This window comes from Poromitra crassiceps (genome assembly GCF_964638095.1).
Source record: "Poromitra crassiceps genome assembly, chromosome: 14".
In the NCBI taxonomy this organism is placed as follows: Eukaryota; Metazoa; Chordata; class Actinopteri; order Beryciformes; family Melamphaidae; genus Poromitra; species Poromitra crassiceps.
In genome coordinates this window covers 30458580-30472940 of record NC_139633.1, presented here as the reverse complement: position 1 = coordinate 30472940, position 14361 = coordinate 30458580, and the positions used below count along the sequence as shown (strand labels likewise).

General features: G+C 41.4%; 1 long non-coding RNA gene across 1 annotated transcript; it reads left to right on the top strand.

Annotated features, from left to right (window-relative positions):
- The first annotated feature begins 927 nt into the window (after positions 1 to 927).
- Positions 928 to 6003, top strand: LOC310789406. Its single transcript, XR_014553332.1, has 3 exons — positions 928 to 1018; positions 5331 to 5429; positions 5904 to 6003. It is a non-coding gene; the product is annotated as an uncharacterized lncRNA (long non-coding RNA).
- Positions 6004 to 14361: the final 8358 nt, after the last annotated feature.

Below are 14361 nucleotides of genomic sequence, written 5' to 3'. Positions count from 1 at the left end.
CCAAACTCTATAATAATCTCTCATGATAAATACCCAATTGAGAGATTAATGTAGTTATTGTGTTAAGATATCTTTTGAAAAGACGAAATGTGCATTTTAACAAGTTTAAAGAAGTTGCAGATGTGCATTTTAACAAGTTGAAGGAAGTGCCAGAATTCCATAACTACTAGGGCGTAAGTGGTCATTTTGACCACTAGATTCCAAACTCTATAATAATCTCTCATGATAAATACCCAATTGAGAGATTAATGCATTTATTGATATTGTTAAGATATATAAAAAAAAAAGATAAAACAACACCAACATGTGAAAATATAGACAAAGAAATAGATCTAGAACTCAGTGAGATCAAAATGACCGCCTATGGTCTTTCGGTAAAAACTGATCAAATGTTCTTTGCCTTTTGTGTAATTCATATAAAAAAAACTATGTTAAATGACAATACAGACACTTTTAGGAAAAGTCAGGTACCAGCAGCATTGTATTTTTGTATTCAACAAAGTGAAAATGATTTATATGAAGTCTTTCCAATTGTATTTGATGCTTGGGAATCTGAATGATAGGGTTAAGTGTGCTATTTCTATTTCTGGCCAAAATGAACCTTTTCTAAGATGATGTTGATGAGGACATTATGATGTCATGTTTGACATGTATTATTAGTGCTGCCAGATTGTGGAGTGCCAGAGTGCTACAGACGTTACACTATCTATGAGGACTCGACGCTGCAGTGGTGCAGCGGCCTGCTGCGCCCTGCCGCGACCTCCCGGAGTAATTAGGGTGAATTCCCCCCTCCCTTTTTCACCAGCAGCTGCATTGCACAAAAGAGCCGCCAGGTGGCACGTGTGAGCACTGAGCAGTCTCTACAGGCGGAAGTCACCCGAACAGTGGTTTCTGCTGTGTCTGTCTACTGACTTTGACAGCCTGTGCCAGTGCCATTGCAGTTTATCCTCCATACCAATGGACGGAGCAAACATTTCCAACTTTGAAGCAACTCAAAGACAGAAATCGTGACTTCAAGGTGAGTGAGTTTGAATTCATGTTAAGGTTAACGTAAATTGACATGTTTCACAATTTAACAAATGCAGAGGTCTGCCCAGCATAACATTGTAAAACGTTAGTTTTAGTTTGAGAAGGCTGGCTTTGCTCCGTTTGGAAAAATGAGCAGAGTTGAACGGACAAAACGTCAAGTTCCTATGAAATACAGTTGATCTTAATGGATTAGATTGATGCCGAATTGTCAAGAAGACTATCTACATATGACAACTTTGATCTGGTGTTTCTAGAGTTGAGTTTTTACAGAGAGTAGTACTGTTGATATGCTATATTTCTTAAAGGGGCTTTGGTGGAGAAGCGTGGCCATTTTCCCCTCTCTCTTGAGAGAGAGAGAGAGAGAGAGAGAGAGAGAGAGAGAGAGGGGAAATGGCTGCGCTAACTTCAATACATTTGGCTGAAAGACATTTTAACCACTCTTAGTGAAATAAATAAAAAAAATATATTAAATAAAAAAATAAAAAAAATAAAAAATAAAATACATAAATACATACATAAATAAATAAATAAATAAATAAATAAATAAATAAATAAATAAATCACAATTGTCAATTAACAATTGTCCCACTAGGCCTATATTGAGATACAAAACCCTTAAATTTCACATTATTAGTTTGAAAGGCTTAAAGAAGAATTTCTGTATTTTTCACCCTAGACCCTCTTTTTATTGATAACTAAGTAATGTGAACAGACATTTTTGAAATTGGTGCAGTATTGACCAAGATCACTTCAGTTGGCAGTCACTTTTCCCACATGCCCCTATACTGCATTACAATACAATGCTTTATTGTACCTTGAGGGAAATTTGTTTTCACAGCTTGCACTCCAGCCTCACATAAATACATAAATATGTAAATACATAGATACATAGATACAGTACATACATACATACAGTAGCTACATACTGTACACACACACACACACACACACACACACACACACACACACACACATACATACTGTATGAATTGAATTGTGGGTTGTGGATGTTAGCATGGTGAAGAAGCAGGGTGAGCAGTAGAGTAGGATGGGTTGGATGATAGCATGGTGAAGAAGCAGGGTGAGCAGTAGAGTAGGATGGGTTGGATGTTAGCATGGTGAAGAAGCAGGGTGAGCAGTAGAACAGGATGGGTTGGATGTTAGCATGGTGAAGATGCAGGGTGAGCAGTAGAACAGGAGGGGTTGGATGATGCTTTTATACAGTAGTGGCAGAAGGTGAGGAGCGACAGAGGCTCTTATATAGTTTGCTTATGGCAGAGAGTCTTTGCTGGCTGTGTTTTTGGATGTCAGTGGTGTGTTGATCAAAACTGAGTTTATTGTCCAGGGTGAGCCGGAGATATTTGAAGGAGTTAACCAGTTCAACAGTTTCATTATTGATGCATGTAGGGTGTATGGTGTGAGCTGGGGTTTGTGATGATCATTGTTATCTGTCTTGATAACAATGATTGAGCTGGAGGTAGTTCAATCAGGAGAGACTAGAGACCAAAGAATGAATACAATAATATTTATTACAATAAAGTGAATCATGCATTACAGAAAGTATGATGAGAATAAGGTATTGTTATTAGTCTTTGGCGGTTAGACACCGCAGGGAGATCTTGAGAGAGCTGCATCAGCCAAAGCAGCATCCAGATATATCCCCCTGAGGAGTCTAGATACTGGTGGTGCTGCTGATCTCCTTCTGAGACTCATGATGAGACTCTTCCGACTGGAGAATCTGATAGGTCTGCGATGACCGGGAGGAGAGGGTGAGGAGGAGGGTGCGAGACTGACAGCAGCGGTGTTGAGAGACTGAATGAGACAGAAAAACAGATTTAAGGAGACCGCTGCCAAGCGATTGGCTTACGATGGGGGTGAGAAGCAATGTGATAGGCTTACACTGGAGGAGTGTGGGGTGAGAGGTGATGTCTGCTCTGTATTTTTTAACCCCTGCTGCTGTTGCTGTTTTTAGATGCCTGAATCTCCCCTCGGGGATAAATAAAGGTTTCATTCATTCATTCATTCATTCATTCATTCATGTGAGCAGTGAGGTGACACTATGGTTGAAAGAGACTAGGCAGCAAACAGCTGATTATTCAATTGAAACCCGGAAATTGACAGCTTATTTTGAGCTTGTGAGTAGATTGAAGGGTGGGGAAATAAGTAGTGAACTAAGGAAGTGTAAAATGCATATTATAGTTTTCCTGACTGAACTTACGTTAGAACCACATTTATCTGTGCACCATTGTGTGAAGTGGGATATGGAGTGCTGGTAGGCTGTAACAGAGTTATTGTTGTTGAGGAGTGCAAGTATGGCCGTGTCGTCAGAGTATTTGATGTATGTGATGATGGGTGAGGGGCTGGTGCAGTCGTTGGTGGAGAGTATGTACAGGAAAGGGCACAGCACACAGCCCTGCAGGGCTCCAGTGTTGGTGATGATGATGGAAGATGTTACTGTACCCCAGGGATTCACAGCCTTTTTTGGCTTGTGACCCTACTTTGACGTCACAAAAATCTAGGGACCCCAGACATTCAAATTCCGGTACACCATCGATAATATCATCAGTGACATTGTCAGTGATGTCACACAGTATGCTTCTTTTCCCCCGCAGAATTCTGACTTTAATCTGAGAATTCTGACTTTAGAAGAGCACCGCAGGAATGAGTCTGGAAGTAGCACTTGGGTTCGTCAGCAGAAGGTCTATGGGGATTTAACATGGGGACTTATCTTAAATGCATCAAATAAGGTCTGTTGTTAACTCATTCACCGCCAAAGACGTCTTTGACGTGTTATCAGAAATAGCCATCCACGCCAAAGACGTGTTTGACGTGTTTTTGTTTTTATTACTGCAGGGCGTAGTTCAAACACTTCCTCAGCCTGTGACATAGTATCAGGTCCCTAGCATCTAAGACAACACGTGAACAAACACATACCGCAGCTGTTGTTTTGAAATTGAGCAAGAGGAAAAGCAGAAAACGGATAAACGCTTCCTTGTGCACTATGTGCAGACAGGAGAAACGCCATTGAAACGCCCCTCGCGCGCTGCAGGAACTGGTCGCTTTCCTGTGTGCCAGCCGGAGAAAACGGGAGAAAGTACTGTAATCCAGAGATGCGTTTGATCATCGGAGGAATGAGGAAATGATCGATCAGAGGGGCGGTGAGGACGTGTTGAATAGCCGAGGGGAAAACTGGAACGATCAAATAGCAGGGAGGATACTAGGACAGGGAGACATGGACGAGGACGGAGGCAGAAGCGGCAGTCACAGCAGTCCGCTGTCTGTTCTCAAGAGCTATTCAGTTGGTTCATGAAATCGCTGGGCTGCGTGCCCTCCAGTGTTGCTCCTGGCCAATCCCGGCGCCACAGGGCGTGGTTATTGCTTATCCTATGTGGGGTTAGAAATCACGCAACGAAGGGGGATCATGTGTGTGTGTGTGTGTGTGTGTGTGTGTGTGTGTGTGTCTGTCGGTGTGTCTGTCTGTCGGTGTGTGTGTCTGTCTGTCTGTCTGTGTGTCTGTCTGTCTGCACACTCACTCACACTGCTGTATTGTTGAATGTAAAAAAAAAGCACTTCATGTGTATATATATATATATATATATATATTTTTTTTTTTTCATTTGTGTCATAACGAATAGTATTTACATGTCTGATGTCAATACAGTTCAAAATAAAAGAATTGAGAGCGAGTTCTGCTTGAGAATGTGTATTTTACAGAAATTGCATTTTCTCCTGTTTGTCATCTCAGAGAGACCTTTTGGGTGAAAACAGGGTGTATATAAATGGATATAAGTAGAGTACAGAACATGCTAAAAGCTCACTTTTTTTTTCCTGGTGAACCCAGAGACGTACATCTTCATTTTGAGGTATTGCAAATCACTCTGGTGCTAATAGATAATTTACTGTGGGTCTTGAAAGATGACCAACAATTATGAAAATCTTTGGCCTGTGCTAAATATTGGCAGTCCTAAACTGGCCATGAATGAGTTAACAAAAGTTTATGGGCGTGGTCATTTGTGTTCAGCAAGATAATCTTCACATGACGGTAATCTGGACGCTGATGAAAATTTGTGTGTGTTGTCCCCACAAAGCCTGTTTTTGGTTTCAAGATGTGTGAATGCATACAGAGCATGACCTGGACAGCAAATTTTTTTTTATGAATTATTTGAATGTATTTTTTTTATGTTTTCTCTATTAGAAGTTTTGTGCATCAAATTGGCAATTTGTTGTCAAATATTTTCATAATCTAAGATATCTTATATATGTATATATATTATATATGTCCTTGTCAATAGTGTTTACAGACAGACATCGATGCAGCTGATCCCATGGAGGACTCACAACCTCTCCTGCCAAAGACACAGATCGGTGATGTAACTGGTCCCAACAAGCCTCTGCCACAGGTACATTCATGTTTATGTGGTCAAAGGTCAAGGTCACTGTGACCTCACAAACGCCATTGATTGAAACGATTTATTTCAAACAGTTAAAACAATACATAAGTGAAAAAAAACTGTAAACATAACAGTCTAATAGACTTCATCAAAAGGAAAATACGTAAACGCAAACATTTTCAAGCTCAGTAACGCTATATCTTAAAACACCTTGACGACATTTCTTCACATTTGGCTCAAACACCAAAGTCTGGACAGACATGCATGTTGACTGCTCACTTGTTGGTGGAGGCATATATCCGCCGTGCGGTCGTTCTAGTTTCTCTTTGAAGTCTTGTGCATATTGGCATGCATCTCATCTTAGAGATTTTGTCTGAACAAGTCATCAATCTAATTGTGTGTTATGCAGTGTTTACATCAAATTGGCAATTTGTTTCTTATATTTTCATAATCTAAGATATTGTCCTTAATATGTGTTTACAGACAGACGGCGATGCAGCTACTACCATGGAGGACTCACAACCTCTGCTGCCTAAGACACAGATCGGTGATGTAACTGGTCCCAACAAGACTCTGCCACAGGTACATTCATATTTATCCCTTCAGATTGTATTCTAGAGTCTGTCATGCTTAATGGTAGTCGGATATTTCAGACAAATGTTAACCTTCAGAGGGATTTTCTTCTTGGTTAATACATGTTGGCCACTTTTATGGCGTTTGAAATGTGTACTGAACAGTGTGAAATGTTTACTGAACAGTGTTAAATGTGTACTGAACAGTGTGAAATGTTTACTGAACAGTGTTAAATGTTTACTGAACAGTGTTAAATGTTTACTGAACAGTGTGAAATGTTTACTGAACAGTGTTAAATGTTTACTGAACAGTGTTAAAAAAACACACATTGATCTTTCAAAGTCATAAAAGTGGCCCACGTGTGTGAACATTATATTGCTATACACAAATGACCACGCCCATAAACTTTTGTTAGCCACAGACCTTATTTGATGCATTTAGGCCAGGCATGTCTGAAGTCCGGATCTGGGGCCAATTGTGGCCCGCGGACAGATTTAAAGTGGCTCTCGGCTTGTCTCTCAAAATATACTATATGTGGCCCTACACAATATTGGTTAATCAAGCAAGTTCAATTTGCATTTTTTCTGTTCACCTAATGATGACAGCACTATCATACAGTTTCTACAAGCACCAAGTAGGAACAGCACATGCAGAACTAATGTTTTCAGATGGTAAACAAAATATTTAGAGTACATTTGTATGTGATTTTTGATTAATTTTTTTTATAACCCATATGATGCGAGAAGCACCTGGCCTCCCGACATTTTCACATGATCTAATCTGGCCCCCATTCAAAAAAGTTTGGACACCCCTGATTTAGGCTAAGTGAAATCCCCATTCTAAAATCCCATACATTTTCCCCTTCAGAGATGGGAAGTAACGAACTACAAATACTTTGTTACTGTACTTAAGTAGAATTTTCGGGTATCTGTACTTTACTGAGTATTTATTTTTCTGATGAGTTTTTACTTTTAGTCCCTACATTTTAACACAAGTATAGTATCTGTACTTTCTACTCCTTACATTTCCAAAACAAGCTTGTTACTTTAGTTTTTAATGCATGACAACAACGATTAAACAGGGAAGAATTGTGTGAAGATTATCCTGCTGAACACTGGTTCGCGTTTGAATAAGCTTGCGTGAACCACAGACCTCATTTGAAGCATCGTGCCAAAAACCCATTCAAAAATCCTATAAGCAGAAACAGTGAAGAACCCGGAAGTGTTTCTATGTTTTCCGGACTCATTCCTGCGTCTCTCTATGTGCTGACTGCTGTTGTTGACTCCGCCTCCGGGAAAAGTGGGCAGAAGAAAGGAGGGGGAGGGGCTGCTGTAGTGTGTGAAGCGCTGACAGGCAGAGACTGAGGGGAGCTATTGCTCCTTTCGTAACTGCTTGTCCACATATGATTTCATCATCTCACGGTTCTTTCTCTAGCGGTAGACTCTATAGCGCTGCCTGCTGAAACCGCCAAGCTGTCGAAATAGGAGAGGCGTACGTATTTACAAGTGTCACAGAAACATTTCAAAACACCGGCCAAAGCAGAAGGGTTAATTGCTTCTCGGGGGCGAGGTTTGAAACCTCGATGCTGCTAATAAATAAATTTAAGAGTACCAATCAATCATTCTGTCTTGTGCTGTTGTGCCCAGCCATCATACTTAACATCTCATAAAGCAAAGAGCTGGTTGTTGATTTTAGAAAGGATACTCACACTAGCCTCCTTCTTCCTCTTTCTATCAATGGAGAAGTGGTAGAGAGGGTCACCTCCTTCCGGTTCCTCGGGACCACCATCCATGAATCCCTATCATGGGATCTCAACACCAGTCTCATGATCAGCAAATCTCATCTCTACTTCCTGCGGCAGCTTGAAAAGTTCAGGGTCAGTCAAGCAGCCATGAACCACTTCTACAGGTCTGCTATTGAGAGTGTTCTTACTTTCTCCATGCTTGTCTGGTTTGGTCACACAACCACTCAGGACAAGACCGGAAAGAGTAGTACGCCGTGCATCTAAAATCATCGTCTGTCTCACTGTCATCACCTTATTCCACAAGAATAATCAGGAAGGCTAATAAAATCATAGCAGACAAGTCTCATCCGGCACACTACCTCTTCAATCTCCTCCCATCAGGCAGGAGATACAGAAGCATCAAGAGCAAAACATCTCGCTTCAGAGATAGCACCTACCTCCAAGCCATAAAACATCTGAACTTGCACTGATACTGGATTTTTGAGGCCGATGCCGATATTAGGGAGTACAAAAATTCCGATATCGATACATCGGCCGATATTCTTATATTATTTATAGACATTATATTGCACATTAAATTACTTTTTTTGCAATGATCCCTCAAATATCGAACACTTGACAAGATATGACTTGACATGACTTGAGATCTGTAATGTAGGCAGGATATTTTACAGCTTATCAATCAACTTTATTGTCCAAAAATTGACATCAATATAATGAAGCAGTAAACTTCACTGGGAATTTAACAATTATAAATAACTAGAAATAAAAACACAAACAGAACAAATACATATAACTTAAGTTAAGAAAAATGATCAAATTAAAAAACGTAAACAATTAAAAATTAAAATATCTGCAATATCGGCCGATACGATATATCGGATATCGGCCAATAATATCGGTGGACCGATATATCGGTCGGGCTCTAGTTTTACCTATAGCACTTTAAACTGTATGTACTTTGTGCTGAATACGACACTGCTGGGTACTGTTCCTGAATGTTGTTTCCTGTGTTTAATGGTTGTTTGTATATTGTGTGCTGCTGCACTGTCTTTGTCTGACAGAGAACCAAGACAAATTCCTATCAACTATGTTGATATGGCAATAAATGTATTGAATCTTGAATCTTGAATGGTGCTCCACATCGCCCCTCTGGTCAGAAGGACATGGAAGAACAGATAGAGAAAGCAGGGCGGCCATCTTGGCACCGGCACAGAATTTGGATAACAAGAGGCACTTTTATTACATTAGCAGCATTGAGCATTCAAACCCTGCCGCCGAGAAGCAATGAACCCTTCTGCTTTGGTAGGTGGCTTTGAAATGTTTCTGTGACACTTGTAAATACATGCGCCTCTCTCTTACAGCTTGGCAGTTTCAGCAGCACTAGTCTACTGTGGTCCAGCAAATGATGAAGGACAAACAGTAACGAAAGGAGCAAAGGGGAGCCCGTGAACAGTGACTGTGCTCAGTGCGCTGTTTTTTATTCTCTATTTTCTTAGGGGTGCTGAGATTAAATTTAGGGGTGTTTGAGCCCACCCAAAAAAAAGTCTAAAACCACCTGTAGGCATTTGAATTTGATGGCCGCCCATATTTATTTGAGCCGGACTAACATTATACGCATTACAAACTGAAGAGCAGCAACATAAGCTTATATCTCAATGTGATGGACAGCAGAGAGAGAGAGGGTCAACAAAGTAAATACAAGCCTTTAAGTATGGCCGTGTCATCAGACTATTTGATGTATGTGATGATGGGTGAGGGGCTGGTGCAGTCGTTGGTGGAGAGTATGTACAGGATACACTGCAGGGCTCCAGTGTTGGTGATGATGATGGAAGATGTTACTGTACCCCAGGGGTTCACAACCTTTTTTGGCTCGTGACCCTACTTTGACGTCACAAAAATCTAGGGACCCCAGACATTCAAATTCCGGTACACCATCGATAATATCATCAGTGACATTGTCAGTGATGTCACACAGTATGCTTCTTTTCCCCCACAGAATTCTGACTTTAATCTGAGAATTCTGACTTTAATCTCAAAAGTTTAACCTTTTTTACTGCCTAGTATCTATAGAGCACCGCAGGAATGAGTCCAGAAGTAGCACTTGGGTTCGTCAGCAGAAGGTCTATGGGGATTTAACATGGGGACCTTATTTAAATGCATCAAATAAGGTCTGTTGTTAACAAAAGTTTATGGGCGTGGTCATTTGTGTTCAGCAAGATAATCTTCACATCACTGTAATCTGGACACTCACGACGTCCCCACAGCCCACCTTCACTCAGTGTTTAACTAACCTTTTCTCTGTGTTTAAAGTGTAACTAACCCCCAAAACACTTTTTTTCAGCTTTTAACACATTCACTGCCAGCCGTTTTTTTTTTACTGTAGGTAGGTTCTGCCAAAGGGTTTTTTTGAGGATTCTGGCTCATCTTACAAGAGCCGAGGATTATTTTCTGCTTGGACTTTGCGAACACAAAATATCTCAAAAGTACTAATAGAATGTGTGCTTTCTCTGTCTAAAAGAGTTAGTTTGTAGAGTTAGTAGTTATGTAGATATTAGCCGTTGAGTACAGCATGGTTTCAGCGTCTGAGACTGAAAGCTGAGATAATCACAGTTTTGTGAAATTCAATCAAACAGGCAGAACAGTCACTTTAACCATTTATTTTTGGCATCAGTGAGACATCAGACATCTAAACAATATAGTTCTGAACCCCCTCTCCTTCAAACTCCTCCCTCCGTGGGCATGTCTCTGGTGGCTTTCAGCAGCGTTTGTCACAAGCAAGTTTTCTGCTGCTGCTGCTGCTGCTGCTGCTGCGAGTTTGAGCAGCCTCCCTCCCTGGCGGCCCCCTCGTCGGCGAGTCTGGATGGGGCTGCTCGTTTCTTGGGTTTTCGGTTGAGAGCTTTGATGAAGCTTTGTGCGATTCTAGGCTTTATGCTGCGTGTTTCAAAGTGTGTTTTGCACCCAGTCTATTTTTGGAACCCCCCACCGTTGTGCGCCCGTGTGCACCAGCGCGAAAGCGTTTTCGCCTACAGTATGAGAATGAGGCTCGTTCGTTTTCGGTTGTGAGCTCAGCTGGAATGAAGCTGCTTGCGATTCTGGGCTTTCTGCTGGTGTTTCAAAGGTGTTTCAAAGTGTGTTGCACCCATAATCTATTATGCAAATTTGCAATCCCCCACCGCCAGCTCCCAAGCGCGAAAGCGAAAGCGTTTTCGCCAATCCATTTTCATGAGAATGGCTCCCTCATGCTGCTTTTTGCTTGGCTTCCTCTAGTCTGGAGAGCACTGTCGCCACTTAGTGGGTCGGTGGAATGGGTTGTACACGTTCGGTGGCTCCCATATTTATATAGGAGATGTAAAAGGCTTAGATGCACGTCCCACCGTCAAAGTTTTTTTTTTTTTTTTTTTGACGTATCAACTGGTCATTGGCAGTCAACCGTTGGATTTTTTTTGACGAGTCAACTCGTCATTGGCAGTGAACGTGTTAACCAATATATATGACTTTGGGGGTGATGTGTGAAGAATGCTGGTCAAAATTTCCACATTTGACACCAAACTGTTGCCATTTTACCATTTGTATAATTTTTCAGCAGCATATCTGGCATAGGCGCCCTCTAAGGGTGGAACACTGCTTTTTTTTCTTTTCTCAAATGAATGGGAGATTAGGTACAAACTGACGTCACAGTGTCCCCAAAGACTATGGGATTTCAAGATAGTTACTCCACTACTCCCCCTGTACCCTTTCGGCTCCTCACAACTCCAAGCCTATTCCCATGATGTCACTTGACCTGTTAATTTATTACAATCGCCTGTTATTTTCCTACCAACTCATATGTAACACAATACTATCAATAAACACCACTATAATCATAAAGGACATGGCATAGCAAGTAAATCATTCCCAACCTTTTTCATACTAAGGGGCCCTATGATGAGATTTGGTCTCATGTAAATCTTATTTTTTAATTTTAATAGCCTAGATATGATTTTGTCCAGAATTCCATATAATTAGGTTGAGAGACACCGAATGCTGGAATCCTCTCAAGGACGACTGGTGGTCTTCTGTGCCCCTTTTCGCTGGGGACACAGAACTGCTGCAATGACGTTCTGCCCGGAGGGAGGGAGGGGTTATTGTGGGTTTGCAGCAATCAGCTCCGAGAGCCCAGCACCAAGTGAGAGCCTCACTTTCATCCTTCCGCAAACAAATCTAATCGCAGTTTAGCGCACATGTAAAATATAACGCTATACTACGACGTGACAACGTGACAAAGCTGGTCTAAACACATCGGCTACTATAATATCGTCACTGTGTACAAGCAACGCCAACTTTTCAGGAAATGAAGTCCGCAGAGCAGAGCGACTGGGGACTGGGGACTGGGGGGGGGGGGGGGGGGGCACAGCGGCACTCTCTCTGTCTGTGTGTGTGTGCTCCTCCTCCACGTTGACTCGTGTGTGTTTTGCTGCGCGGAATGGGTTTGACCGTTTGATCAAGCAAGTAGCTCCTGTTCTCTTAAAATACTGAACACCACGTTGTCATATTTGACATATGTCTTCATTGTAGACAGTTTATCGCTGAATGTGTCATTACATTATTAATATCTTACCTGAATAAGCTCAAATGCTGTTACAGGATTATCACACCGAGTCTGGAGCACTTTCTGCCGGCCAGACAGCAGCTCGTAGGCACCCTGCCTTTTAGAGCACGAGCACGAGCTGCTGTGCTCCAGGCAGCGGGGACGCGCGGGCGGAGCTCTTCACATGGAGGTCTGACACTGCCCTGCACTGCAGTAACTTTTAACAAGAATCACGAAAAGCCCCAAAACGCAAATTAAAAACGGATTTCATTGCGCGGTTTATCGCTAGTTGTACGAGGGAATGACGTGGAGAAATCTCGCATTGTGTTACCCCAGAGCGGGGGGTTTGTCCTATTGTGCGGTATGCTGCGGTAACGAGCCTCGCCTCATTTTGCTCTTAGCGATAGTTACAGATGCCCACATACACAAAAAAAAAAAAAAAAAAAAATCTAGTTCGCCACTGAATTACCAAATTGATATAACTTTCGACCATTTTAAGCAACGCTGTTTCCATACAACCCACCAGCGTTGGCTAGTTGTTGATATTTATAAAGATATTGCCCCTCTCAAATAAATTATTTTTGAGGCAGTAGGCAAACTGTAATGGCGTCGATTTCCGCAAAAAAATCTTGACTTGAACACAGCCAAAAAGTTTAGTATAGACAAGAGCATATGTCATTTCTTGGTTTTTTCCATAGGTATTTTCAAATCACTGTTCTGATACATATCTGGGGGGTTAGTCCCCCTTTAAGTAGAAGTAGTTTGTGGAAAATGCGAGTCCCCACAAGTAACTTTGACAATGAGTGTGTGTGTTGTCCTTTTGCTCTCACAGTCCCCACAAAGCCTGTTTTTGGTTTCAAAATGTGTGAATGCATACAGAGCATGGCCTGGACAGCAAAAAATATTTTACTATGAATTTGACGTTTTGTCTATTAGAAGTCTTGTGCATCAATTTGGCAATTTGTTTTCCTATATTTTCATAATCTGAGATATTGTCCTTGTCAATATTACAGACAGACATCGATGCAGCTGATCCCATGGAGGACTCACAACCTCTCCTGCCAAAGACACAGATCGGTGATGTAACTGGTCCCAACAAGCCTCTGCCACAGGTACATTCATGTTTATGTGGTCAAAGTTCAAGGTCACTGTGACCTCACAAACACCATTTTAACGCTATATCTCAGAACACCTTGATGACATTTCTTCACATTTGGCTCAAACACCAAAGTCTGGACAGACATGCATGTTGACTGCTCACTTGTTGGTGGAGGCATATATCTGCCGTGCCGTCGTTCTAGTTTCTCTTTGAAGTCTTGTGCATATTGGCATGCATCTCATCTTAGAGATTTTGTCTGAACAAGTCATCAATTTAATTGTGTGTTATGCAGTGTTTACATCAACTTGGCAATGTTTTTCTTATATTTTCATAATCTAAGATATCGTCCTTAATATGTGTTTACAGACAGAGGGTGATGCAGCTACTACCATGGAGGACTCACAACCTCTCCTGCCAAAGACACAGATCGGTGATGTAACTGGTCCCAACAAGTCTCTGCCACAGGTATGTCTATCCCTTCAGATTGTATTCTAGAGTCTGTCATGCTTAATGGTAGTCGGATATTTCAGACAAATGTTAACCTTCAGAGAGATTTTCTTCTTGGTTAATTCACACATGTGGGCCACTTTTATGGCTTTTGAAATGTTTACTGAACAGTGTTAAATGTTTACTGAACAGTGTGAAATGTTTACTGAACAGTGTGAAATGTTTACTGAACAGTGTGAAATGTTTACTGAACACGGTTAAAAAATGTTTCAGTCATAAAAGTGTCCCACGTGTGTGAAAATTATATTGCTGAACACAAATGACCACGCCCATAAACTTTTGTTAGCCACAGACCTTATTTGATACATTTAGGCCAGGCATGTCTGAAGTCCGGCCCTGGTGCCAATTGTGGCCCCCAGACAGATTTTAAGTGGCCCTTGGCTTGTCTCTCAAAATATACTATATGTGGCCCTCTACACAGTATTGGTTAATCAAGGAAGTTCAATTT